The sequence below is a fragment of the Copadichromis virginalis genome, linkage group LG22, assembly GCF_057382275.1.
Source record: "Copadichromis virginalis isolate Kocher_CV1m ecotype Utaka linkage group LG22, C_Virginalis_male_GT1.1, whole genome shotgun sequence".
NCBI lineage: Eukaryota > Metazoa > Chordata > Actinopteri > Cichliformes > Cichlidae > Copadichromis > Copadichromis virginalis.
The window spans coordinates 30,447,996-30,474,092 of NC_140638.1; positions in this window are offsets into that span (position 1 = coordinate 30,447,996).

Consider the following 26,097-nt stretch of genomic DNA (forward strand, 5'->3'; position numbering starts at 1 on the left):
TAAGTTATCTAAGTGACTTATATGTGTTTAACCTGAGTAGCAAAAGACGGCAGTGGGTTTGAAAACGATTTGCCGGGTGTCCGGTGTTCTCACGGGCTCTAGTGAGCCTTGCCCCCGGCTAGCTATCGAGCTAGTGGGTAACGACGTCTCCGAAAATGTCAGAGCGCTTTTGAAAATATGTGGTGTCTTGATAAACTGAGCAGATATTTGAGGTTTACACGGTTACATTCTCGCCTGAAAGTATGTTCAACGTTTATTTTGCGACCCAAAAAGAATAATAAGAGTAATATTAGAACTAACTAGCTGCCGCCATTGTTGGAAACTGAGCTGGGCTGCGCTATGAATTCTGGGACACAGCTTCTTCTTCTTCGGGGTATAACGGCAGCTGGCATCCTTCTACATGCAGTGCTGCCATCTTCTGTTTCAGTCCGTTATTATACTCTTAAATCCTACTACTTATCCCTGCGTCTTTTGGGATCTAACAAAGCTTCAAACGACGCGTCGACTATTAAATCAGTCGTCGACGATGTTGATAGTCGACGTAATCGTGACTAGTCGACTAATCGTGGCAGCCCTATTTCAGAATAATCTTTCTCACTGTAGAATGATGGACTTCAAATTGTTCGGAGATGGAGATGAACACACACCGACTTATAGGAAGCAGAAATCGGTCCAAGATCAGTCTGTCTTCCTTGGAAATGTGTTAACACACCCGAATGCTTTGGATTTGCAGTCTTTTGAAACGTCTGCTTTTATAGAGGTGCCCACAGTTGCTGATGATTAGTTAATCAAGTGCATGTGATTAGTGTTTTTTTGCTGTTTTTGGCTTCATGTTTGTTACATAGAAGATGAAACAGTGCAATGTCCTGCATATATATATATGCATACATGTACATGCATACAACTATCTGAAGCAAAACATACAAATCAGGCACCAGGTTCAACACGCACCATATAATACAATGAGGTATTCAGTGGGTTCTTTTCCAAATAGCTATTTTCAACATTTTGAAAGGTGTGTGTCACAACTTCCAAAAACTGCCCCATTTAAGCTACAAAATATGAAAAACCATGAACCTCACTTAGCTTTAGAAAAGTGCTTTTACAAAAAGCAAAAGATACATTTAGGAAGAAGAAGCTAAAAAGAAACACAATGTAAATAAATCAGGGGTGACTAAAGACCTTTGCACACGACTGTATATCTAGAACCATTGTGGAGAGTGCATGATCTGACTAACTTATACTCAATGGTAATATTCTGGCTTTTTGTCATCAAATCCTGCACTGAGACCCAAAGTAACAAAAGAACAGCACCTGAAGAGAAACCAAAGGGAATAGAAAATGCAGCGGTTTATCACTCAATGCCTGTCCACTCCGGCACAGGTTGTTCTGATACTCTGACAGTGTTTTCTTCCATCTTGGCTGCACAATAAAGCTGGGCGATATAAGATTTTTTCATATCACGGTATGTTTTTTTCATTTCAGGCGATAACAATATATATCACGATATAAGCCAAATAACTATATTTGTAAGATTTAAATGTGCCGTTGCTCACAAGTAAAATGTGAAATAATCAGCAGCTTGTTTTTATTTAAATATTTATTTCCCATAATAAGTTCAACAGGGTAGATGTACTTAAGGAACATGAGACTTTTTCAGATAAATAAAGGCAAATATTGCAAACTACACAAAAGACAGCCGCTAAAGCGTTTAAGTTTCAAAATAGAACAAACAAAACAGACTACTAAATTGTCAATTCCACTTAGAAACAAAATATTTATTCTAAAAATAAATCTTAGTTTGTTTTACAGAAGAACAGTCAAAATTGACTAACTTTTGTCAATATCAAATAAACTGAGAACTAAAAGAAAATTCTCAATCTCTCCTTGTTGTATAGCTTAGCTTTTCAAACCGTTTTAACAGTTACTTTAGTCTGACAAAAGCCGAATGATGAATTAGCGCTTCCTGTCAGAAAGCGATTTATTGTATTTCCAGACTTACTTTCGGCACAATTTACAGTGCGCGCTACTCTGTTTTTTGTCAGACTTGAAATAGCCGAAATACCTTCACACTACGGAACTTCTATGGCTCTTCCGTTCGACAATCTCGCCGGCATTGGAACCATCATCTGTTTTCTCTTCGGTAACCTTCGGTCACGCTCTCGGTTGATTTTTCTCTAGTCAGCACACTCATTTCCTCCATTACCTCGTTGGCACGGCGGTGGTTGCTTCCCAAACAAATACACATGTGCGGCTTGGCACTTGTGCTGTACGTAACAAGTCACCTGACGTGACGCTGCGGCTGTGATTGGTTCGGCTCTGCGCTAGTTAATTTGTTTGGGGCTTTTTTGGGGTTTTTTTGCCTGTCCCAATTGGTTCTTTTGCCGTCAGAATTGTTGGCTGAAGACCAACAAGCATACCCAATGGATCATCGTGGCATTGCCATAGTGGTCAATTTGAGCGACCTTTGTGTTTATTATTTATTCTATTTTATTTTCAGTTGTTACAGACGGGACAGACATGAGTGAGGGATAGGAAAGGGAGAAAGAAAGAGGAAGGAAAAGAAAAACAGAAGGGGGGAGGAACAGTGAGAAAGAGTACGCTAGTTAATTTGGATTGGCTGTTCTTCTTCTTTTTGTTTTTTTAAGAGGACATGAGAGATGAGGCCTATCGCAATAGTTTAACTTTTCTATCGAGAAAGTTTTTTCGCAATACATATCGTTATCGTTCTATCGCCCAGCTCTACTGCACAAGAGTGCTTTCTGGAAAAACAGGGACCTGCTGTTCAAAGAGAAACTTCATATTTTAGAACCATTTTACAGTCAAACATCAGTTTTTCATACCAGGGTGCAGTATGTGATTTTAAGTATGGATAGGCTTTTTGTGCCAATTGGCTTTAACCTTTTGTTCACCCAACCCAAGATTTCTTTGGACCCTCACAGTAATGGGAAATTTCACCCTGTCACACAATGTTAAGTTTCTCTCTGCTGTTTAAAGCAGAACACTTTGCAAACGCTGCCTCCAGTCATGCATTAAAATATTTCAAATGACTCCGCCTTGAACAAGAACATTCTGTCTTATATGGTTTTTCCACATGAAAACTGTAAGCGTCCTAGTTTGTGTGCCTGAGACAAATAACAGGGACCCAGTGAACAATCCCCAAACTCCACAGAGCCCTAAATGAACGATTCCAGCAGAATTAGTCAGTATGAAGTGTTATTTCATCATTCTTGTCACAGGCTGGGTCTCCGACCCAGCACTCTGAGTTTTCTTTGTATTTTTTGATATGTTATTAGTTTGTGTTATTTCCTATTTGCCTTTAGTTTAGGCAGTTATTGTTCCTGGTTTTCTATGTTTTGGGTTCTTGTATTATTCATCATGCATTAGGTTTGTTAAGTTTGTGTTGTCATGTTTAGTTTTAGTATTTCCTGTTTTATTCTGACAATGTCATGTGTTCTTTGTTCATTGCATTTAGCTTTCCTCTCCTGGTCCTGTCATTAGGTTTATGTCTGTCAGCTGTTCCCCCATGTGTTCCCACTTCCCCTGATCACCTCATGTCTGTATTTAAGCCTTTTGTTTTCTTCATGCCATTGTCGGTTCGTCTGTTTAATCTCACCAGAGTTACAGTTATAGTCATGGTCTTAGCCTGTTTACCTCACCTCAGTCATAGTTCTAGTTTTCGTCTGTTATGTATTATTAGTCTTAGTCATGGTCTTTGCTTGTTATTTTCCACCACAGTCATAGTTTAGGTTTTGGTCTCAGTACCGTTTAGTATTTTGTTTCTTAGTGTTTTGCCTGTTTGTTTTGGTCTCTTGGTTCATTCCCTGCCGTCATCGCAATAAAGGTTCACTTTTCTGTTAATCATTACAATTCCTCGTCATCATCTGCTTTTGGGTCCTGTTTCCATTACACACCGGCGCACTCCGCCGTGACAATTCTTCTCCTATTAATTATGGTTTTGTTTCATTCTGGGTCTATTAGATGGCCCTTTTCCAAATCTTCTTTTATGGTTGATTTGATTTCATAATTGTGCTGTGGCAGCGTAGTTTTCACCAGTCAGCCCTCATCCCTTAGCTGATTACATGTCCCCAGCCTCCTGTAACAGTCTGTTCATTCAGCATCCATAACCATATTAGCCATAAGAGGCAACATTTACAAATCTGAGAGCTGCATATTTCAATTATTGGCTTTAATTGGGTAAAGACTTAAGCTCTGGACTGCAATAAAACTTTGGTCCGAATTTGGAATAAAGTTTTATGTGTTTTGTGACATTTGTACCGCACAAAAAGGCAAAGAGCAAAAGGAAACAGGTGGACATGTAGTCAAAGTCACAGTGTCAATGCCAAGATAGCTTCTGCTTTTCCAACCTTTACTGATGATGATTTCATATAAATAAGAGTTATGCTGTTATCAAATGTGAATTCTCCCCAACTTCCTCTTATAACTACTTACATTATAATCATTCAGTGACATGAATGACAGCATATTACAGGATTCATACAACTCTAAATGGGGTGTCACTATACTGAAGTTTTCCGGGTTTTCTGGGACGAGCAGGCAACCATATGCTGTTAGGCTGAAAGAGGCTGGCCCGGATCTGAATCGGAACTACGGTCCTTTGCCACTTATCTTCCCCCTTCCTGTCACTCTTTGCTGTAACTATCAACAAAAGCAGTTCTCCACTGTTGAAACTGAGGTACGTGATGCCCTGTGTTGAGTTTTCACAATAAAATTAGTGTTAGTATGAACTTGAAAACTTTAAAGTTAAGGCAACTCTTCTATCCGTTTGCTTCTTGTCCAGGTGTACGGAGCAGCAGTGCGATTATTCAGTGATGCACTGAATAATGCTGCTTTAATTGCTTGATGTTTAAAAGACTGGAACAATGCTGTGCTCTTATCTGCTTTGGTCCCAATTTTTCTTTAACTTGCTTTGGATAACTGTGGTCAACATGAATGAGCCTTTGCCTTAGCTTTGACAACGAAATGTTCCAACCTAAAAACGATGAGATAATTCATTCTGAATTAGCCTTAGACACTACAATAGATCATCCAACTAATTATATTATAAAAGGTTTCATCTGCAAGCAGCACTTGTTATTAATGTTAATTGCAAGGAACTGTTTGGATGACATTATGTAGAGGGCTGAGCCCCTCTACATGTTTGATCCTGGAATCGCCCCTGGTTAGAAGTGTTTTTTTTAAAAAATTGATTAGAAATTAGAAATTTAATTAAAAATGGATTGATTGGTTGTAAAGATAAATTTGGCCAGTTTACCCTTCCTGGTAGCTCCCTTGTTAGTCACCTTTCTCACTCACTGTGTGTTAATAGACCTCTCTGCATTAAATCATACTTGTTATTAATCTCTGGCTCTCTTCCTCTGCATGTCTTTTATCCTCTCTTCCTTCTTTCACCCAAACTGGTTGCGGCAGATGGCCCTGCGCCCTGAGCCTGATTCTGCTGGAGGTTTCTTCCTGTTAAAAGGGAGTTTTTATTCCCAACTGTTGCCAAAGTGCTTGCTCACAGGGGGTCATGTGATTGTTGGGTTTTTCCTCTGTATCTATTATTGTAGGGTTTACCTTACAACATAAAGCGCCTTGAGGCGACTGTTGTTGTGCACTGAAAAAAAGGCCATGTTGGATTTACTTGATTCAATAGTGGACATTGGTTGCACACAAATGTTTTGCTTTTGGCAGAAACTTAAACAACACAGTTAAATCAACACAACTTTTTCATATTCAATAAACATGTGCATTTTGTGTTCATAAAATGCGATTGAAACATGTTTAGATGAAGTAAGTTGAGCTCTTGGGGTAAAAAACTTTTACCCCAATAATACTTGGTCACTTAAATACCAAGTAGTATTGGTACATGTTGTCTTCATATTACATAATGTTCAACAAAGTCTAAAGTCTGGTTACCATGAAACAGCAACTGCCATCCTCCTATCTTTATCCTGGTTGCAGGGTGGCTGGGAAATAACCCTGAAAAGATAGGTTACAAGGCAGGGTACACCCTGGACAGCTCACAAGCCTATCACAAACAACCGTTTGCACTTACATTGACAGGTAATTTAGAATCACCAATTAACCGAACTCTAACAACTGCAGTGCAAACTAGCCAGATTGTGGATTTGAACCCAGGACCTGCTTACTGTAAAGCAGCAGCACTAACTAACCACCATGCCACCAATCCAGACTTAACAAAGGTAGGAAAGCTATGATTTCAAGGCTTGATGCAGAATTTTTTGTATGTTTTTGTCCTTGACAGGTTAAACCACAATAAATAGTGATAGCATACACGTGGTGTGTGTGTAGTTGTCTGCCTCTTATAACTCCAGTGATTTTCCTGCAGTTTGACATCTCATGCGATCTCCGGTGCTTAAATGGTGCTCGAACCGGTGCTTAAAGAATGGAGAACACAAACTTTGTCCAAAAACCTCTCATGTTGAGCTGTTTTCCACTTTTTCTTTGGTCATTTTAGCCTTTTTTGCCAGGGTGAAGGGAGTATCTGCCATCAAACAAGAAGACAGCTGCATGTAACTACGACGATGTTTGCTAGTTCATCTTAAATCATTAATTTAATAACGTGGCTAGCCTACTCAACATAAATTACATACGAACAACATTAAGCTACTCACGCATCATCATCCATCATCATTTCTGCTACACTGGCAGGGTTAGGGGCCAGGACTCTACTCTTCGGGGTCTTGGGGGATGTTGCTAACTCCGAGTCCGATAACAGACACCACACCCTCACTCGGTGCTCGGTCTTGCAGCAAGCTATCAAATGCCGTGCATTTCTCGGCTTTTAAAAAAACACTATGCGTCGCCAGGTGTTTCATCAGATTCGAGGTGTTATCTCCTTTGCACAGTATCACCTTAAAGCACTTGTTGCAGATTACTGAGTTTGCATCTTTTGCTGTGAAGTACAGCCAGACTTTTGACTGCTTGGCCTTGGGCATTTTTAATCTGTAGCTCTGCTCTAAAAGAACGTACGTACCTGGGCCCGCCTACTATCCTCGGAAAGGCAAAATGATTGGCTAGAATCCAAAGTGTATGACATCTCAGGGGGAAAAAAGCACCAAAATGTGCGCTGCTTTTCAGTCTGGTTACTAACGTTTATGTCAGAACCGGTGCCATAATGACACCGGATACCGGTACCCATCCCTAGTTGTAAAGCCATTAAATTTTTTATGTTAACCAGACTCTAGACTTTGTTGAATATTATGTAATATGAAGACAAAATGTAGTATTTAAGTGACCAAGTAGTATTGAGGTAAAATTATTGAATAGTGTTGGAATAAAGTGACAAAATCGTGAAGGATTAAAAAATTCCAAGAGCTCAACTTACTTCATTTAAACATGTTTCCATCATGTTTTACCAACAAAATATGCACAGGTATATTGCACATGAATAAGTTGTGTTGATTGATTTAACTCAGTTATTTAAGTTTCTGCCAAAGAAAAACGCTTGTGTGCAACCCATTTCCACTATTAAATTAAGTAAATCCAACATGTTCTTTTTCCGGTGTGGGTTGGGGGAAAACTTAAACTATACACACCTCAGACACACCTCCAGTGTAGGCTGTGCAAGCTACCACCAAAGTGAGTACTCCATATTGCCAGGGACAATGAATGACCCTGAACCACACATTCACATGCCCGGCCCATCCTAAATGGTGCTTCACTGGTAGAAGTGTATGTGCAGTCATATGATTGATGTTTTCATATGCCTTATGATGACACTGATGAAGGCCACAAGCCAAAACACTTGGTCAAGCAATAAAGTCGTTCTATACACTGCAAGATGTTACAGCTTTAACTTGTTCAGATATGATCATCTTCTCTGTACACCTTAGAAGCAGGTGAAGTTGTGAAAGAAACTCCTTTGGTTTCTGGGTTGTACCCACAGTACCTGCACTACAACATCCCAAATTAATCAGGTTAAACATAATAAATGAATGCAGGTCCCTTCTGTGTGTGGAACTGTTGATTGCAAACCACAGCTGCAATTATAGCTACAAAATCTAAATGTGCAGTCCTTAAGGGAACCAGTTAGAATGACTTGCAGTAGTATGGAGTCAATCAACACCTCCTTTACTGAGAGAAAAAAGAGCAAGATACCATCTGGTGCTAAAACACTGGCGTATAAGTCAGGCTAATTACACTCTATGCTTTTCACTATCAGCTGGTTTGTCAGACAGAAAGTGAAATTCTTTGCCCATTCACCGTCTTGCCAGTTGAATGCCAAAGGTTTTACTGTAGTGGTGCAGGAAACAGTCCCCTACCCTCTGATGATCTAAAGCGCTCTAAATTTACAAGAAAAGCTTTATGGCAGCTCCGATATATGGCTTCTATAATCACTGCTGATCAAAGAGATAATGTTTTCTCTAATAGGCTTAATGTGAACACATTAGACACAGTAATTTCAGTGTGCGTGTGTATGTGTGTGTGGCAGAAGTAGTAATAGTATGGGCCTCTGACTTTTTGTGTCTTTTCTGATTTTACGCGCATGTACTCTCTACAGCGATGAATGACACAATGCATTTCCTGTTTGATAAGAAATCACTGTCTACTGTTTGATACGTGTACACACCTTAACACACAGTTTTTCCAGCTTTTTTAATATTTAAAATCAAAACATTTAATGTTTTGATTGATGGTTACGAGCTGTTGGTAGTGACCAAAAGAATGAGATCACAGATACAAGCGGTGGAAATGGGTTTCCTCCGAAGGGTGGCTGGCCTCTCCCTTAGAGATTGGGGTGAGGAGCTTGACCATCCGGGAGGGGCTCAGAGTAGAGCTGCTACTCTTCTGTATTGAAAGGAGCCAGTAGAGGTGGTTTGAGCATCTGACAAGGATGCCTCCTGGGCACCTCCTGGATGAGGTGTTTTGGGCATGTCCCACTTGGAGGAGGCCCTGGGACAGACCCAGGACATGCTGGAAGGATTATATCTCTCGGCTGGCCTGGGAATGTCTTGGCGTTCCCTAGACAAGCTGGAGGAGGTGGCTAGGGGAAGAGAAGTCTGGGTTTCTCTGCTTAGGCTGCTGCCCCCGCGACCTGCTGAAAGCACCACCGATAACAAGTTTCAGTCCTTATGCAAATATACTGTTTAAAATGTTGGGGAAACCTGCAGTCAGCTGAGACTGAAGACACCACTGTGATGAGTAAAGAATATTTTCCCTGACCAAAAACACTACGTCCAGATGAACAGAATCAACTTATGGGGATTTACTTTGCATCAAGACATAGAGTCACCTGATTTTAGCTTATCTAGGTCTCTAGCAGAGCCATTTGTACTAGGCACACAGATGCTGCTGTTTTCCCGATTATGCTGCAATCCCAACTTAATGTTGGAGAAAACTTGGGTTTCTGTGCAGCAATGCTCACGTACAGCAGCTGAGTTTTCTCTGAGCAGGGCTGGTTTCCAAACCTTGTGATGATTCATCTAGCAGTGCAAGATAAGAATCCTGGAGCAGATTCTGTTTTACTGTTGCTCTGTGGGTAGCCTGATGATGATGCCTTATGCTGGATATCCCACAATCCCACAACTCTTGAGACAAGTACTGATATCCATTATATTAAATTACTATATCAGGGATTTCTTGGCAAGCAAAAAGAGCTTTCAGTTTCTTTATCACTGTACTGGACTCTGTGTCTGCAAATATTCTTTTTATCAAATATTTACATCATACACAATGATGATGAGCTATTCCCTTTTGTCAAATGAAAACTAATGTGTTCCTACATATTTTCCATGGCTGGCTAGAAATTCTTGTGGGATTTGCTTGTTTATTGTTCACGGACATGCAAATGTCACAATTGTCTCCATACGCTATTTAAAAGTACTAAAGTTTTTAAGAAGCATTAAAAACATATATTGACTCTGCCGGTGGTTTTTGCAGTGGTGGTGGCCAGGTGGGAAATTGTAATTTATTTCCTAACATACTGCACATGTGACTTTACTATTAACCTTCCATTATAATGGAGGTAATGAAGACAGAACGAGGGGATGACTTTGGACACAGCTCAGATAAAAAGTAGAAAATCCAAGAACTCACTAAATCCAGAGAGTAAAGTAGACCTCCAGGGCTTAAAGAGACTTGAAGTAAACTTGAAGTGAAGTTACAGGTAAGATGATGCGAGAATCAGCCCTTCTGAGGCGGTGTGAACTTCGCTGCATTACTTTATTGATGTGTCTTCTGAAACAAAACACGAAATGCATTTGAACAGTGATGCACTCACGTAGCTTCTAAACAAGAGCACAAATCACAGTCAGGGGTACAAACTTTTAAACTGTGTCGCTAAGCACATCCCTGATGTTTGAACTCTGAACATTACAGACTCCGTGTGAGGCAGTATGGAGAAACCACAAACATAAATGGCTGTTCTAGTCCTAGAATTAAGGATCAATAAAAACATTAATAAAAGAAAAGGAACCAAAAAATCCTTTGTTTCAGACAGAGTTTACAGATTTAAAGATAAAAACAAAAAATGGAAAGCGTCAAAGACAACGGGGGATGGATTAAAGCTGTGATCTGGTGTGATTCTTCTGTCCTGCTGAACTGGACAGCGTCTTATCCCAGGCGAGCAGATGAAGCAGCCAGCTGTCACTCCAAAAGAACTACTGTAACTCACCAGCTAAGTGCATGTATTCATTTACATGGATATTCACATACTAGCTGTAGACACTGTGAGTACAAGAAAATAATTATTAGAATATAATGTGTTAAATTTGTTTAGATCACAGTAATAAGGAAGGATTGGTCTGTGTTTCAGTTTGGTTTAGCTGTGGCCTGAGAGTGTGTGTAATTGTTTAGAGAGAAAGGAATTTATGGACACTGGGGGTCTGGTGTCATAAATAAAAGGAGTCAGGAAGCTACAGTTGGGGGTTGCTGATGCTGAAGCTTGTACCTTTAATAAAAACTCCTAATTGTTATAACTTAGAAGTAGGTTTGCAGGAGACTCTCCACCTGATCTGTAAATGTGAGACAACAAGAGGCCAACGACCCAGTGGATGCAGAGTGCTGGTCTCAATATTTGTAATATGTTAACTCTGTTTTGTATGTGGTCTAAAGGAATTTGGTGTAGCTTGGGTGAGGTTACTTTTATGACCCCCAGGAAGTCACGTACGCAGAGACACACACACACACAGTGCTTTAACTGTTACACTCACACAATTTCCGGTTGAGTGAACGCTGGCGCGACTGGCTGCCGCTACTCACCGGCCGCCACTCACCACTATCGCTAACGTTAACGCTACTGGACTCTGGACTTCTGGACTTTTGTCCTACTCCTGTTTCTAAGGCCCACCGGTGTCCCTACCCGGCTGTTCCTGTCCGTGATGTGGCCTTTCAGGATCTATGTACTTTCAGTGTGGGTCTGGATCCTTATGTCATCGATCTACCGACTCGGCACTGGACTTCATCAATATACAGCTGATGAGCTCCTCCGGCTCCGCTTCTCTTTAGCTGCTCCGCCGTTGGCTGCTCTTCATTTCCACACGGACATTGCCTTCCTCCCTCGTCGAAAGTACGTACATCGAGGCTCCCGTCGGTATTTCCATCAGGATAATTCCAAACCAATTCAGTCCTTCTGGTCCACCTCTGGTCGCTCTCAACGGAACCCCTGCAGGTCTATTGACCACAATGTTCTGACTGGTCTGCCTAGGTCGGCTAACACTCTCATCCAGTCCGACAGTATTTCTGTCAACTTCGGCCTGCTTAATATCCGTTCGCTTACGAACAAAGGACATCTCATCCAGGATCTCCTAACAGACCGTAAGTTTGACTTTTTCTGCTTGACTGAGACATGGCAACAGCCCAATGACTTTTCGCAACTCAACGACTCCACCCCCCCGGGGTTTGTTTACACCTGCCAACCTCGCGAGTCCGGCCGTGGTGGTGGCCTCGCGATAATCTATCGCGAGAACTGGAAAGTCTCGCCGCTGTCCACCCCTACGTACAGCTCCTTTGAATCTGTTGTTTGTCAACTTTCAGGACCTACCCCAACTGTAATAGCTGTCATCTACCGCCCCCCAAAATTTAATTCTGTTTTTATCAGTGACTTTGCCGATCTGCTGACCAATCTAGCTACTGTCTCCCCTAATATAATATTGCTGGGTGACTTTAACGTTCACGTGGATAACTGCGACCATCCTCTTACCAAGGACCTTCTATCCTGCCTTGATAGCTTCAGCCTTAAACAATACATAAACTTCCCTACCCACATTAAGGGCCACACTTTGGACCTAGTCTGCTGTTCTGGACTTACCCCCTCCATCTGTACAGCTGACGAACTGCTAATTTCGGACCATCTACTTCTCTCCTTTAATGTTCACATGACCCTCTCTGTAATTAACAATCCCCGTATTATCTCTTTCCGGAATATCAAGAATATAAATCTTGATATCCTTTCCTCTGCTTTTTCTAGCTGCTTGTCTTCTAACAACTTAGCTATTCAAGAGGACCTGGTACTTTTTTATAATCATAGCCTTAGTAGTATTTTAAATTCCCTGGCTCCACAAAAAACCAGAACTGTACTTTTTTCTCGCTCTGCACCCTGGTACACCCCTGAACTCCGGCTACTGAAAGCTAAAGGCCGACAGCTTGAACGTCTCTATAAGAAAACTGGCCTTACTATTCATAAGGATATGTTTAATAACCACGTTCTGTTTTACCAGGAATGTATTAGTCAAACCAAATCTGCTTATTACTCTGCTATTGTCTGCTCAAGTGAGAACTCTACCAAGACCCTTTTCTCACTATTCAACTCTTTTAACAGGCCACCTGATTCTCTCCCTGCTCATCTCTATTCATCTAACTTCTGTGATGCTCTAATGCTATTCTTTATTGATAAAATTCATAAAATACACTTAGACCTGGACCCTAATGCTCAATGTAGCTTCTCTGTCCTAACTTCTCCCCCTTCTCACTTCCTCTCTGTTTTTCAACTTCCATCCTTAGCTGATATTGCTGATCTCATCCATAAATCAAAGCCTTCTACCTGCCAGCTCGATCCTATCCCCACTGTCCTCGTCAAAGCCTGCTTACTCCCTCTCCTTCCCCTCATATCTGCTATTATTCACTCTTCACTCACCACTGGAACTGTTCCTGCTTCCTTCAAAGTTGCTGCTATTACCCCAATTCTGAAAAAAACTGGTCTAGATCCCAACAACTTTAATAATTTTCGTCCTATCTCCAATCTACCATTTCTCTCAAAAATCCTTGAAAAAATAGTTGCTTCACAAGTCCATCTTCACCTAACTGATAATAACCTTTACGAACAGTTCCAGTCTGGCTTTCGTCCTCTACATAGCACTGAAACTGCTCTTATAAAAATAACAAACGACCTTCTTATAGCAGCTGATTCTGGTCTCCTCTCCATCCTTATCCTTCTTGATCTGAGTGCAGCTTTTGACACCATCTCTCATCCCATTCTCCTTAGCAGATTAGCTTCTATTGGTCTCTCTCACACTCCACTAGCCTGGTTTAAATCATACCTATCTGACCGCACTCAGTTCATTCAATTAAAATCCTTCACTTCTCAGCTTTCTCCTTTATCCACTGGGGTGCCCCAGGGATCTGTCCTCGGGCCCCTTCTTTTCATCATCTACCTTCTTCCACTCGGACATATTTTTCGTAAATATAATATTCAGTTCCACTGCTACGCCGATGACACCCAGCTCTATCTCTCTACCAAACCTGACTCTACTCTTCCTCCACCCTCCCTCATCCTCTGTCTAGCTGAACTTAATTCTTGGTTCTCCTCCAACTTTCTTAAACTCAACAGCAATAAATCGGAACTTCTTCTGGTTGGCACTAAACGACTGCTATCCAGAATTAACAATTTCTCTCTCACCATCAATAACTCGCTGGTCCCTATCTCTCCCTCTGTGAAAAGCTTGGGTGTCATTCTCGATAGCACATTATCCTTTAACTCACATATCAATAATATTACACGTGCAGCATATTTCCAACTCCGTAACATTAATCGCCTCCGCCCCTTCCTCACACCTCACGCCACTGCCATTCTCATCCATAATCTTGTTATCTCTAGAATTGACTACTGCAACTCATTATTATTTGGCCTTACACAAAAATCTATCAACAAGCTCCAACGTGTCCAGAACTCTGCTGCCCGTATTATTACTAGGACTTCTTCTACCCACCACATCTCCCCAATCCTGAAGCAACTTCACTGGCTCCCGGTCAAATTTCGCATCCATTTGAAAATAATTCTGTATACATTCAAGGCTATTCATTCTCTCTCTCCACCGTACCTCTCTGACTTATTACAGATGAAGCTCCCATCCCGCTGCCTCAGATCTTCATCTTCTCTTTCTCTCTCTGTTCCCTCTGCTCGTCTGATCACAATGGGAGGGAGGGCCTTTAGCTGCTCTGCCCCTCGACTTTGGAATTCCCTACCCCCGGACCTCAGAAATATTAGTTCATTCTCTCTTTTTAAGTCCACCCTCAAAACTCATCTGTTTAAAATTGCCTATTCTTAAATTTCTGTATGTTTTAACTTTTATCTTTTATTTTTATCATTGTGTATATTTCCAGTTTTTATCTGTTGTACAGTGTCCTTGGGTGCTTTGAAAGGCGCTATTTAAATAAAATGTATTATTATTATTATTATTATTATGCATACAGGTACGCGCATACACTCACTCACGTGCACTCACATAGGCATACGGGTACGTGCACACACAGGCACTCACGTGCTCGTGCACATAGACACAGTGTGCAGCACACCGTGGGGGTTTTATGATGGGGTCACTTCTATAAAGCTGACTGTAACTAAGGAGTGAAGATTTTGCAGAGGGACACCGGCCTGGCAAGTCTTCCCTTCTAGAAGATGCATGCTTAAATGAAGATGAATAAAGATGAATAAAGTTTTTGTGAAAATGACTACTGAGTCCGGTGCATCTCTGGAGGCCCGAGGAATAAAAAAGAACCGGGGTAAAACTGATTTCCCAACAACACACACACACACACACACACACACAACTTTGAGTACACCTCACTCCATCACTGCTATACTGCATCCCTTGCTCTCCCTGAAAGCCACCTGGGGCCTGTTCTTCGTACCTCGCTAAGTAAGTTAGCTGGATTAGATTGTTGACGATTTCGCGTGATCCTGGATCGTTCGGTTCCCCGAAGCTCATCCGGGACTTGCTGTCATAGCAACAGAGCCGTAAGCGTAAACCTGCTCGGGAGCAGGTTCACTTTATGTAAACAGGATTAGATCGCGGCCACGCAGGTATGTCCGCTTCATTTATACGAAAGCAACAGCGATATTCCACCACTGTTTCACCATAAATAAATATTATCAATGTAACTAAAGATAATGCAGCACCTGATCCTTTTATTGATGTCACACAGATACATACAGGTCATTTCCTAAAAAAGGGAAATGTACTATTAACATTCTATTACATGTATGTGATTATTACAGATGTAATTCATATTTCAGAGTAGTAATTGTAAATTACTTCGTGTAATCAAGATGAGAGACCACGGCTATAAAAGCCAAGGTGGATTTGGGAAGTCTGTCGCAGTCATATCCTGTCCGTTTACGCGAGCCACCCATTGCGGAAGGTGCAAGATTGATAAGGAGAGTCCTCAGAATTCAGCGTATATTGCGGGATAGACAGGATCCTTTAGCTCAGCGCGACAGTGTGCTCATTGAGAGATATCGATTTCCCCGTGAGGGTATTATTTACTTAACCAACTTGTTGACGAGGGGGTGCAGGACCACCACCTGTCTTTTTTTGCTCTGCCCTTTTCTTGGTTGCTGTTATGAACAAACAAACAGATTATTTCAGGGTCTCTTTCCAAGAGACGAAAAGCAATATAAGTGATAGATATTACCATTCTATAGAATATTCTTATATTTCACTTTTACTTGTTCCCATGTTCTAGTGGGTCCTGTTGTGGCTCTAATGTGAAAGAGGATATAATATAACAATATAATATAATGTAATATAATATTGGATAATATAGTGTAATATAATAAATCTACCCTACCGCCTACTGGTGTTGGCCAGAGGGGCCGATGGCGCGATATGGCAGCCTCGCTTCTGTCAGTCTGCCCCAGGGCAGCTGTGGCTACAACCGTAGCTGCCTCCACCAGTGTGTGAATGTGAGAGTGACTGAATAGTGGCATTGTAAAGCGCTTTGGGTGCCTTGAAAAGCGCTATATAAATCCAATATATTATTATTATTATTATTAAATTACTTACGAGTTTAATTTGTCAGCAACTTTCTGCCAGCCCTCTCTCCTTGCTTTTGCAGCCTTTGCAGTGTTCCCTTGCGTTCTGATTTAACTCTGAAACTCCTGAAATCCCTCACTCAGGAGTTCTTGCTCTGCTGCCGAAAAATACCGAGCCGAGCGCACTCCTTCGACATTTTCGCCGACCAATCAGAGGGTTGCCGATCACTGTTTCTGCTATCGATGCGTATCCCCTTTTACGGCACCCAGTGATCGCACATTACTTCATCCAGCTGTACTAATCGTCAACAGCAGGTGTGTTCGGGGAACCGGATTAGCGCGCTCACGGTTAGCGCGATGGTTTGGTCTTGGATGTTTCATTTGATCTTGGATGTAGTAAGCGACGTACGAAGCACAGGGCCCTGGTAGCAAATTCTTAGTGCAATCATGGCCAAAGGCCTGTCACAAACATAACAGATGAGTGAGGAAGCAGCAAACACCCACACGAACACACTCGGCCCATACCCAGGTCAGTAGGGTCTCGACAGAGTGTATCAGCCTGAAAAAGGGTCTGCTTCTCAGGATGTGTTTTTTTTTGTTTGTTTTTTTTAACCGCGTAACTTTTTACGAGCTACCATTGTTTTACACAAAAGCTGCTTGTTATGTTTGGTATTAATGCCTGCTGAAGAAAATCAAAGCTCTGTTGGTATTAAAGAAAAACACATGAATATATTTTGATTTACTCACACAAGTTACCCTTTAGGCAGACTTTTATGATTGCTGATCCAAACATTCTTTCTCAGTGGTTTTGACTTCAGAAAAAAACATGTGGACACATAATGTACTGAGTTCTGGTTCACAATATGCCTAAAAATTCAATGAGTCTATTCATCCATCTATCCATTTTCTATTTCTACATTAGGATAAGTGATATAAAATGGATGCATAAATGCACAGATGGATGGTGCAGCAATTTAAGAAAGTGAGCATAGACCTCCCTCTGTGTAACCACCACTACAAGCCAAGTTCCACCTTCAGAGGATTATTATCTCTGGTAGCATTATTGTCAGTCTCCTAAGCATCACTCTACATAGGATGTATTATCAGCTTCTCATTCAAATACTGATACTAACTGATACTGATACTTAAATTGGACATGAAATGCTACATTCATAGAGACTAACTTTCATAATGGTGCCCTGCGCCATTATGAAAGGTCATAGATTTAACACCGTCTATGTCTACAAGTGTTTCAAGTTGCAGTTTTTAGAGCATGTTTAGTGCCATCGAGTACAGAACATGACGCCACTGGGTTGGCTGGTTGACTAGTTGACTTACATTAGCTTATGTTAGCTAGCTAGCCAACAGAACCAATAACTCAGTGGAAAAAAAGGGGACTAAACCTAAAAAACAATCACTTTTAATCTGCCCCTGACTGCAGCAATGAGTTTTATTTAAAAAAAATAATGATATACTGTCCACCTTTACTCTCTTAAGTGGTAAGCGGTTCTTCATTGTTTGGCTAGCTGAACTGAAACAGGAAAATATAGCACAAAGACACAGTCTTTGTCGATGTTGGTGTTTGTCCTGGATGAGCATATTGATCAGTAGGGTCCAGTATGTTTTAAATGCACGGCGCAGGCTTGTAGAGCTGAGACATGTCTTTACTCGGATCAATAAAGTTTTTATGTTTCCGTACATGCACAAAGTGGTCATCCAAAATCTCAGAGCGGTAGTGATCCTACTGCAAACAAGATGCCGAGAACACAGGCAGGCGTGGGTATTTACAGTGGGGCAAAAAAAGTATTTAGTCAGCCACCGATTGTGCAAGTTCCCCCACCTAAAATGATGACAGAGGTCAGTAATTTGCACCAGAGGTACACTTCAACTGTGAGAGACAGAATGTGAAAAAAAAATCCATGAATCCACATGGTAGGATTTGTAAAGAATTTATTCGTAAATCAGGGTGGAAAATAAGTATTTGGTCACCTCAAACAAGGAAAATCTCTGGCTCTCACAGACCTGTAACGTCTTCTGTAAGAAGCTTTTCTGTCCCCCACTCGTTACCTGTATGAATGGCACCTGTTTGAACTCATCATCTGTATAAAAGACACCTGTCCACAGCCTCAAACAGTCAGACTCCAAACGCCGCCATGGCCAAGACCAAAGAGCTTTCGAAGGACACCAGGAAAAGTATTGTAGACCTGCACCAGACTGGGAAGAGTGAATCTACAATAGGCAAGCAGCTTGGTGTGAAAAAAATCAACTGTGGGAGCAATCATCAGAAAATGGAAGACATACAAGACCACTGATAATCTCCCTCGATCTGGGGCTCCACGCAAGATCTCATCCCGTGGGGTCAAAATGATCATGAGAACGGTGAGCAAAGATCCCAGAACCACACGGGGGGACCTGGTGAATGACCTGCAGAGAGCTGGGACCAAAGTAACAAAGGTCACCATCAGTAACACACTACAACGGCAGGGAATCAAATCCCGCAGTGCCAGACGTGTTCTGCTGCTGAAGCCAGTGCATGTCCAGGCCCGTCTGAAGTTTGCCAGAGAGCACATGGATGATACAGCAGAGGATTGGGAGAATGTCATGTGGTCAGATGAAACCAAAGTAGAACTTTTTGGTATAAACTCAACTCGTCGTGTTTGGAGGAAGAAGAATACTGAGTTGCATCCCAAGAACACCATACCTACTGTAAAGCATGGGGGTGGAAACATCATGCTATGGGGCTGTTTTTCTGCCAAGGGGACAGGACGACTGATCCGTGTTAAGGACAGAATGAATGGGGCCATGTATCGTGAGATTTTGAGCCAAAACCTCCTTCCATCAGTGAGAACTTTGAAGATGAAACGAGGCTGGGTCTTCCAACATGACAATGATCCAAAACACACCGCCCGGGCAACAAAGGAGTGGCTCCGTAAGAAGCATTTGAAAGTCCTGGAGTGGCCTAGCCAGTCTCCAGACCTCAACCCCATAGAAAATCTGTGGCGGGAGTTGAAAGTCCATGTTGCTCGGCGACAGCCCCAAAACATCACTGCTCTCGAGAAGATCTGCATGGAGGAATGGGCCAAAATACCAGCTACTGTGTGTGCAAACCTGGTAAAGACCTATAGTAAAAGTTTGACCTCTGTTATTGCCAACAAAGGTTATGTTACAAAGTATTGAGTTGTATTTTTGTTATTGACCAAATACTTATTTTCCACCCTGATTTACGAATAAATTCTTTACAAATCCTACCATGTGGATTCATGGATTTATTTTTCACATTCTGTCTCTCACAGTTGAAGTGTACCTCTGGTGCAAATTACTGACCTCTGTCATCATTTTAAGTGGGGGAACTTGCACAATTGGTGGCTGACTAAATACTTTTTTGCCCCACTGTACAAAATCGAACATCATGGTGGCCTGTTAGGACGGAGCAAGCAATAATGGCTTCCAATTTTAGTTTTTTATATCATTTACTAATTTCTGTACTCATTTCTGCTCCATGTCACACTACTGTTAAAACAGAGAAAGTTTAAAGCAGTTTAAATCAGACAGCACCAGCGGCCAGGTGGATTGAAATGAATCCACACGACGGATTCCACAAAGAAATCTACCAAAGTATAACTGTCTAGTTTGGATGATATAGCTGGATGGTAGCTAAAAATGAAAGCTGCCACCACAATTGAATGATACAAGAGAGAAGAAAAACATTCCTGAGAATTTTATTTTCATCATACCCATATATCTTATATAATTTTGTTTGTCTGTGCTTGTCGTGACAAAGAGATCAGCTGAGATAAATCAGAATTTTAAATGAGTTGACACTGAAGTTTTTAACCAAAGTTGGCACCAGAGCAGCAGAGTTCGGTTACATTTAGCACAAAATTCAAATGTTATCTGATTTAAACTGTACACTGTATGTTTCGTTTTATCAACAATTTATGCTTTAGCTCTTTTTTGCTCTCATTTGATCATGTTCAATGGGAATGGCAGTCAAGTCCATAGCATTTTCTTTGGGAAATGTAAATTCAATTTTTACCTCCAGGATCATGTGGTGTTTAAATAGCTCTTTAGCTAAAGACGAACAATGTAGCAGTCACCATGTATCACTGAAATTTAGGGACACAATAGAAAATAGCCGTTAGCAATGCAAAGTGAACAGGTCCTAAGTTAAACTTTGACCTCAACTTACAGGTAGGGACTGCTAAGTTTCACTGATGAGGTTAGGCGTACATTCAATGAGGAAGATCCGTAATCGCTTATCTGCCTGCTTTCCTGGGTGTTCGGCTGCTTTTCTGTTTTCATGTCTATCGCTTTCCCACGCTATCAGTCTCAATACTAATGTCATTAATCTAGTCCAACTATCTTCTAACCCACCTTCTATGAGCCAATCAGCCTCCGCTTCGCATGTTTAAATTAGGGCTGTGCAATATGACCAAAATCTCATATCCCAATATAAGAAATTTATCGTCCCGACAATGATATATATATCACAAAATTTTCACATGTTCTATAAATTCTGTGAATTTCGGGCAACTTGACTTGTGTGAAATGTTTTCAACTTGGCATTGTGTACCTTGAGTCTCATTCTTGAAATAGCTGACGAGGTTGTTAATGAATTAGAGTGTTACCTACAAGCCTGGAGTGTCTGTTAGAGATCAGCTGCCAGCCACAAGCAATGCAAGAAAAAAGATTTATTTAAATGTCAAAGATCTATTGGGTTTCACACTTTGTGACTCTAACTCTCCATCACAGAGCTCTGTCCTGATTGCAATGTTCACGCCGCTGACACATGACTGCAGCACTGCATCACACAACAGTGGTGGGTCTCATTAGGGACAACAACAACCTGTCCTGTAGAGAGGAGGTGAAGTGATTGGTGGAGTGGTGCAGTGTCAACAATATGATTCTGAGCATCAAGAAGACCAAGGAAATGATCATCGTCTTCCGACAAAAACCGCCAAGTCATTCCCCACTCATCACTGACTACCTCCAACTGTGCTGTGGAGGTAGTCAGAAGCATCAAACCTCTAAGGGTACATATAACTAACAGACTGGACTGGTGAATTAATGCATCAATACTGGTTAAATGGGCTCAACAGTATCTGCACTTGCTGCACTGGGTGAAGATAGCACACCTTCCCCCTCCCAACCTCACCACTTTCTGCCGAGGCACCGTTGAAAGCGTGCTGACCAGCTGTATCTCCATCTGGTTTGGCAGCCCCAGGGCCTCAGAGAAGAAGAGAGTGGTGAGGACTGCAGAGAAGATCATCGGGACCTCTCTTAGATCCCACAACATCATCAGACTTTTCCCTTTATTAGTACTGTTACCAACAGTAAACACTGTCTGTTTACTCCATTTCTTACATTTTTTTATTTGTGTTTTTTTTTTTTTATTTGAAAACATCTAAATAAAACAGACACAACCTCTGAATTCTGAATATTTCTATCCCTCTTGGTAAAGCACTGTATACGCCACCTCAACATGAGGGGAAATTGGAATCTTGGTATACTTCCTGAGGCAACTGCTTGTGTTAATGTAATCTTTGCATAGATTTATATCATAACATTTCTGGATTTATACTATAATTTCCTTCTTTTTCTGTGGCAAAGTGTTAACCATCTTACTCATATGCAGTATATTACTTATGGCATTATAGATCATGTGTAATGTTTGTGCAATATGATGTTCAGGTAATTGAGAACTAAAGAGGATATCATTGTTTTTTTGATCAGTATTATGGATCGTCTAGAGCAATTTAAATAGGATCTTGTTGCAAATGGTGTGACTGGGATTGAGCATTTGAACCCCTTTTTTTTAAACATATAATGAATAAGACCATAAATGAGGTGTGGAAGATATCAGACATCAACACAGCAAACACAGTTTGTTCAGACCCACTGCAGAGGTGTTTTCCAGAGCCTGATTTTCACGACAGATGGTGACTGTCCTTTAGGAGAACCATCAGACATTTTTCCAACTCTACCTGGTAACAGCCTTGATCATTTAACCTCTTTTATTCCATCTGCATGAGTACTCCAGCAACAGATCACACAAACCCGGGTGAAAACCTCACTCATCCCACGGCCTGTGGGAATGATTCCCTCGATGGCCCTTCAAACAGAGAGAAGTGGAGCTTTCAGCAGCATACCAGCACTTATTCTGCTGTACCACTAGCGGCCCTTGTGGCTTGTTGAAGGAGCTGTTCTACCAGCTCTATTGAAAAGAAATGCTTATGTCAATTGCATCTGTACATAGTACACATCATTTCACACTGCATATCAGTGCTTAAAACCTGTATTGAATAGTTGGTTACATTGTAACCCAGGTTCTCTGAATGAACAGCCCATCTCTCTATCCTATATACACACACATACACACACATATATGCTGTCAGCATTAATATGATGTTAATATCATAACCGCATTAACGCGGCAAATCCCCATTAGGAAATCCCCACGGCGCTAACGCGTTAACGAGCCAACCGCGCTAACGCGTTGACACCTTGCAGCCCCACGTGCAGCTCTTTTGACTGTGTATAGTGAGTAGAGTAGAAAAGCGCTATATCTATTTGGGAACCTATGAATGAAATTTCCTCTATAACCAACATGAGGATACCATAAGTGAAATACATTCAAAAACTATTGTCTTGAATACAACTTTTGACAGTCCACAGACCTTTGATTATGCTTTTTTAACCTTCAGTTTGTCCATAAAATTGTCTATAAAAAGTCATTCCCATAAGCATCAGGAGCCCTTATTATCAAGTGTGCCTTCTTAGCTAGCTTAGACACTAAACTGCAATGATAAACAAAAATGATGAGCATTATACCTGGTGTACATCAGGATACTAGCATTCACACTGATTACCACATACATTACTGTGTGTAAGCTGTCATTTAATGTTTAGCTCAATGAAACACTGTTCCCAGGTTTGCTGCTGTCATGTTACCAACATTTGCCCCTGGGAAAACTGCTGCCTCAGCCAATTACTGTTGAGGCATTTGAGAGCTGATCTCAGTGCAAAATTTAAAATAAATACAAACTAGTTGTAGCAGTCTGCGACTAGAGCTTCATTATGATGATGAAACTAATATGTCCCTGTAGGACTGGTTGTAATAACTAAGTTGCATCTTTCTACACTGGAAGTAAAGTAACAGTAGTTTGACCAGTTGGTACCTCCCAAAACTGCTGAGGATTGTTGTTTTTCTGGGTCTAATTAAAAACAAAATGGAAATTATACAGATAATTATATTTTTGAACCTGCCTAGACAGAAAGCTAGTTCTAGGCAAGCAGTCAAGAGTTACTGTATAATCTATGCATAGACTGACAGTGTATGACCAAAACTAAACCAGTTAAACAATGTCCTCATAATACATGTTTGTGAGTACAATTTCATGGTATTTTAAAATATCATAGACCACAAAGTGAGTTTTACTTTCATGGAAATAAACATTGTTTTGCAAGTACCTGAAATAAAGGAACGTAAATTCAGCACAAATAAAGTTGAAATTCAAATCTCGAGTTTCTCACTAACTTACCAAAGCAGTTGTGACTGTATGTAGCTGTGTGTATGTAAAACTATCACTGCATAAATGTTAATAAGCTGCCTTGCCCCTGCTGCTAAATCAATGATGACCACATGCCTTCATCATCATCATCCTGACAGCCTGGCCCTGCCCCAGTGAAACAGCGCTGCTATATTTAGATCCAGAACCCAGAATACAGTAGCCAAGTAATCACCCCCATCCTGTGTGAGTGATGAACTGCTCCCAGCACTCCCTCGAAGGATCTACAGGGGGGTGAGGAGTCTCTGCCAAACACCGCTGTGGTCAGCCTCAGATGGCACGCAACAGTAGCACACACCTTTTACTTCAGATGTGCACACACACATACGCATGTTCACAAAGTCGTGACCATAACGATCTGAAATATGCACATAGGCGAACATGTAAACACATGCATACTGTCGTCAGATGATGGGACGCACACACAGTTCAACCCATAATGCTGTCTGTGACTGAATTATCACAATGTTTCTTACACTTTAAATCAAAATTATGAGTCAAAGAAAATACAGTAGGAGCAGCTGTACAGGCTTCTCCCTCTACAAGATGAAATCTTAACATCTCAGTATACCCAAACTTTGATTCCATGGTAACGGTTCCCTCCTCTCGTTGTCTCTCCCTCTCGCTCTCCCTCGCCAATCTGTTTTAATTAAAGTGTGTGAGATGCCAAAGGCCAGTCATCCTGTCAAGTCGTAGCCCCCCGACTCCTCCCTGTCAAGTTTGCTTTGAATCACACAGATATTTCCCGTCTATTACTCCATCCTCACCTCCTGGTTGTATGCGTACATCTCTCCCCTTTGTTTATTTTCTTTCTGACACCACCTCTGTTCTCCAAATCATAAATGTTTTAACACCACCCTCCTCTGCCACAGGTTACTGTATACTGAGCTACTCTATAATGTATTATTGAAGCAGATACCAAGCTAGTCGTTTGATTATTCGCCAGGAAATCACCCTCAGTGGCTCCACTCGGAAATGACACTTGGTTTAGAAGTTAAAACCAGTAAAGCCAGTTTACCCATGAGTGTGTGCACGAGTGTCTTTAACAATAAAGATTTAAAAAACTTAAATTAATAAGAGAAATGCAAGTCTAAACCTGTTTGTAGTTTATCTAAAGACAAAAAATATATTTCAAAAATTTCCATGACTATTTTTGCACATGTCTGATTTTGTTCAATAAACAGCAAATACTTTCTAAGGTATAAAAAGTAAAATCATTGCTAAAGTGCCTTAAATGTGTATTCAATCAAATGTCCACCAGATGGTGCCTCCTCAGAGGATATCAAAGGATGACCAAACACAGCATATCAGAACGGGCACCCGAGGTGTGCACGGTGGTGGAGCGGTGATGATTTGGGCTTCTTCTGCAGGCACAGTACCTGGGCACATTGCAGTCATTGATGCATGCATATAGAAAGTGATTACTTCACATTGCTTCAAAGTTATTGCTGCTAAAGATCGGTTTCCACATATTGCTTCTGCATTTTGCTCTAGCTTTTAAATAAATGACCACAGGGTGTAATACAGCGGTCCCCAACTCCCAAGCCACAGAGAGTCTTTAGTACTGAGCCGCGAAAGTTGATGTTCAGGTGTGAAATTCATGGTTTTCAGGGTTTTTATCATTATTTTTATCGCTAAATTGGTTTCCCTGTGTCTTTTCCCGTGTGTTATGAATAGATTGTCTTTTATTTGGTACCGGTACTGGTTTTATTTTGTTGTTTTTATGCGCAACACTTTAAAGGCTGGTCCGTGAAAATATTGTCGGACATAAACCGGTCCGTGGTGCAAAAAAGGTTGGGCACCGCTGATGTAATATGCTGTGCTGTTTTATAGCTGAGATTATATTTACCCAATTTTAGGACATGGCAAAGATTTGAAATTTTCAAAATATGTCCTTATATGTTAAAAACCGTAAAAAGTAATCGTGGATTTTTACCATAAAAACACGAGGTATCCGTTTGCTTTCTCAGACAGAACTGCCTCTCGCTAAAATGGCGATGGTCATATAATGAGCCTTTTTAACACACGGGTGTAAAGAGTAAAGTTTGTGGGCAGTGAAAGCATTATGTAGCTATTAACTATAAGATGCTATAAAGCTAAATGTCTTTGTATTTGTCACTTGTCACCTAGACTAGAATACTGATGTGTGCAGAACATCGGTATATTTTCTGACCACGTTATGAGTGATGAAGCGATCCACTTGTTTTTTGTGTCCACACAGCTACACGTTTTCACTTTCCGTTTCCTTAATCTTACATGAAATAATAAAGGATTTAAAATTCAGTAAAGGAAAAGACACTTAACTGACACTCG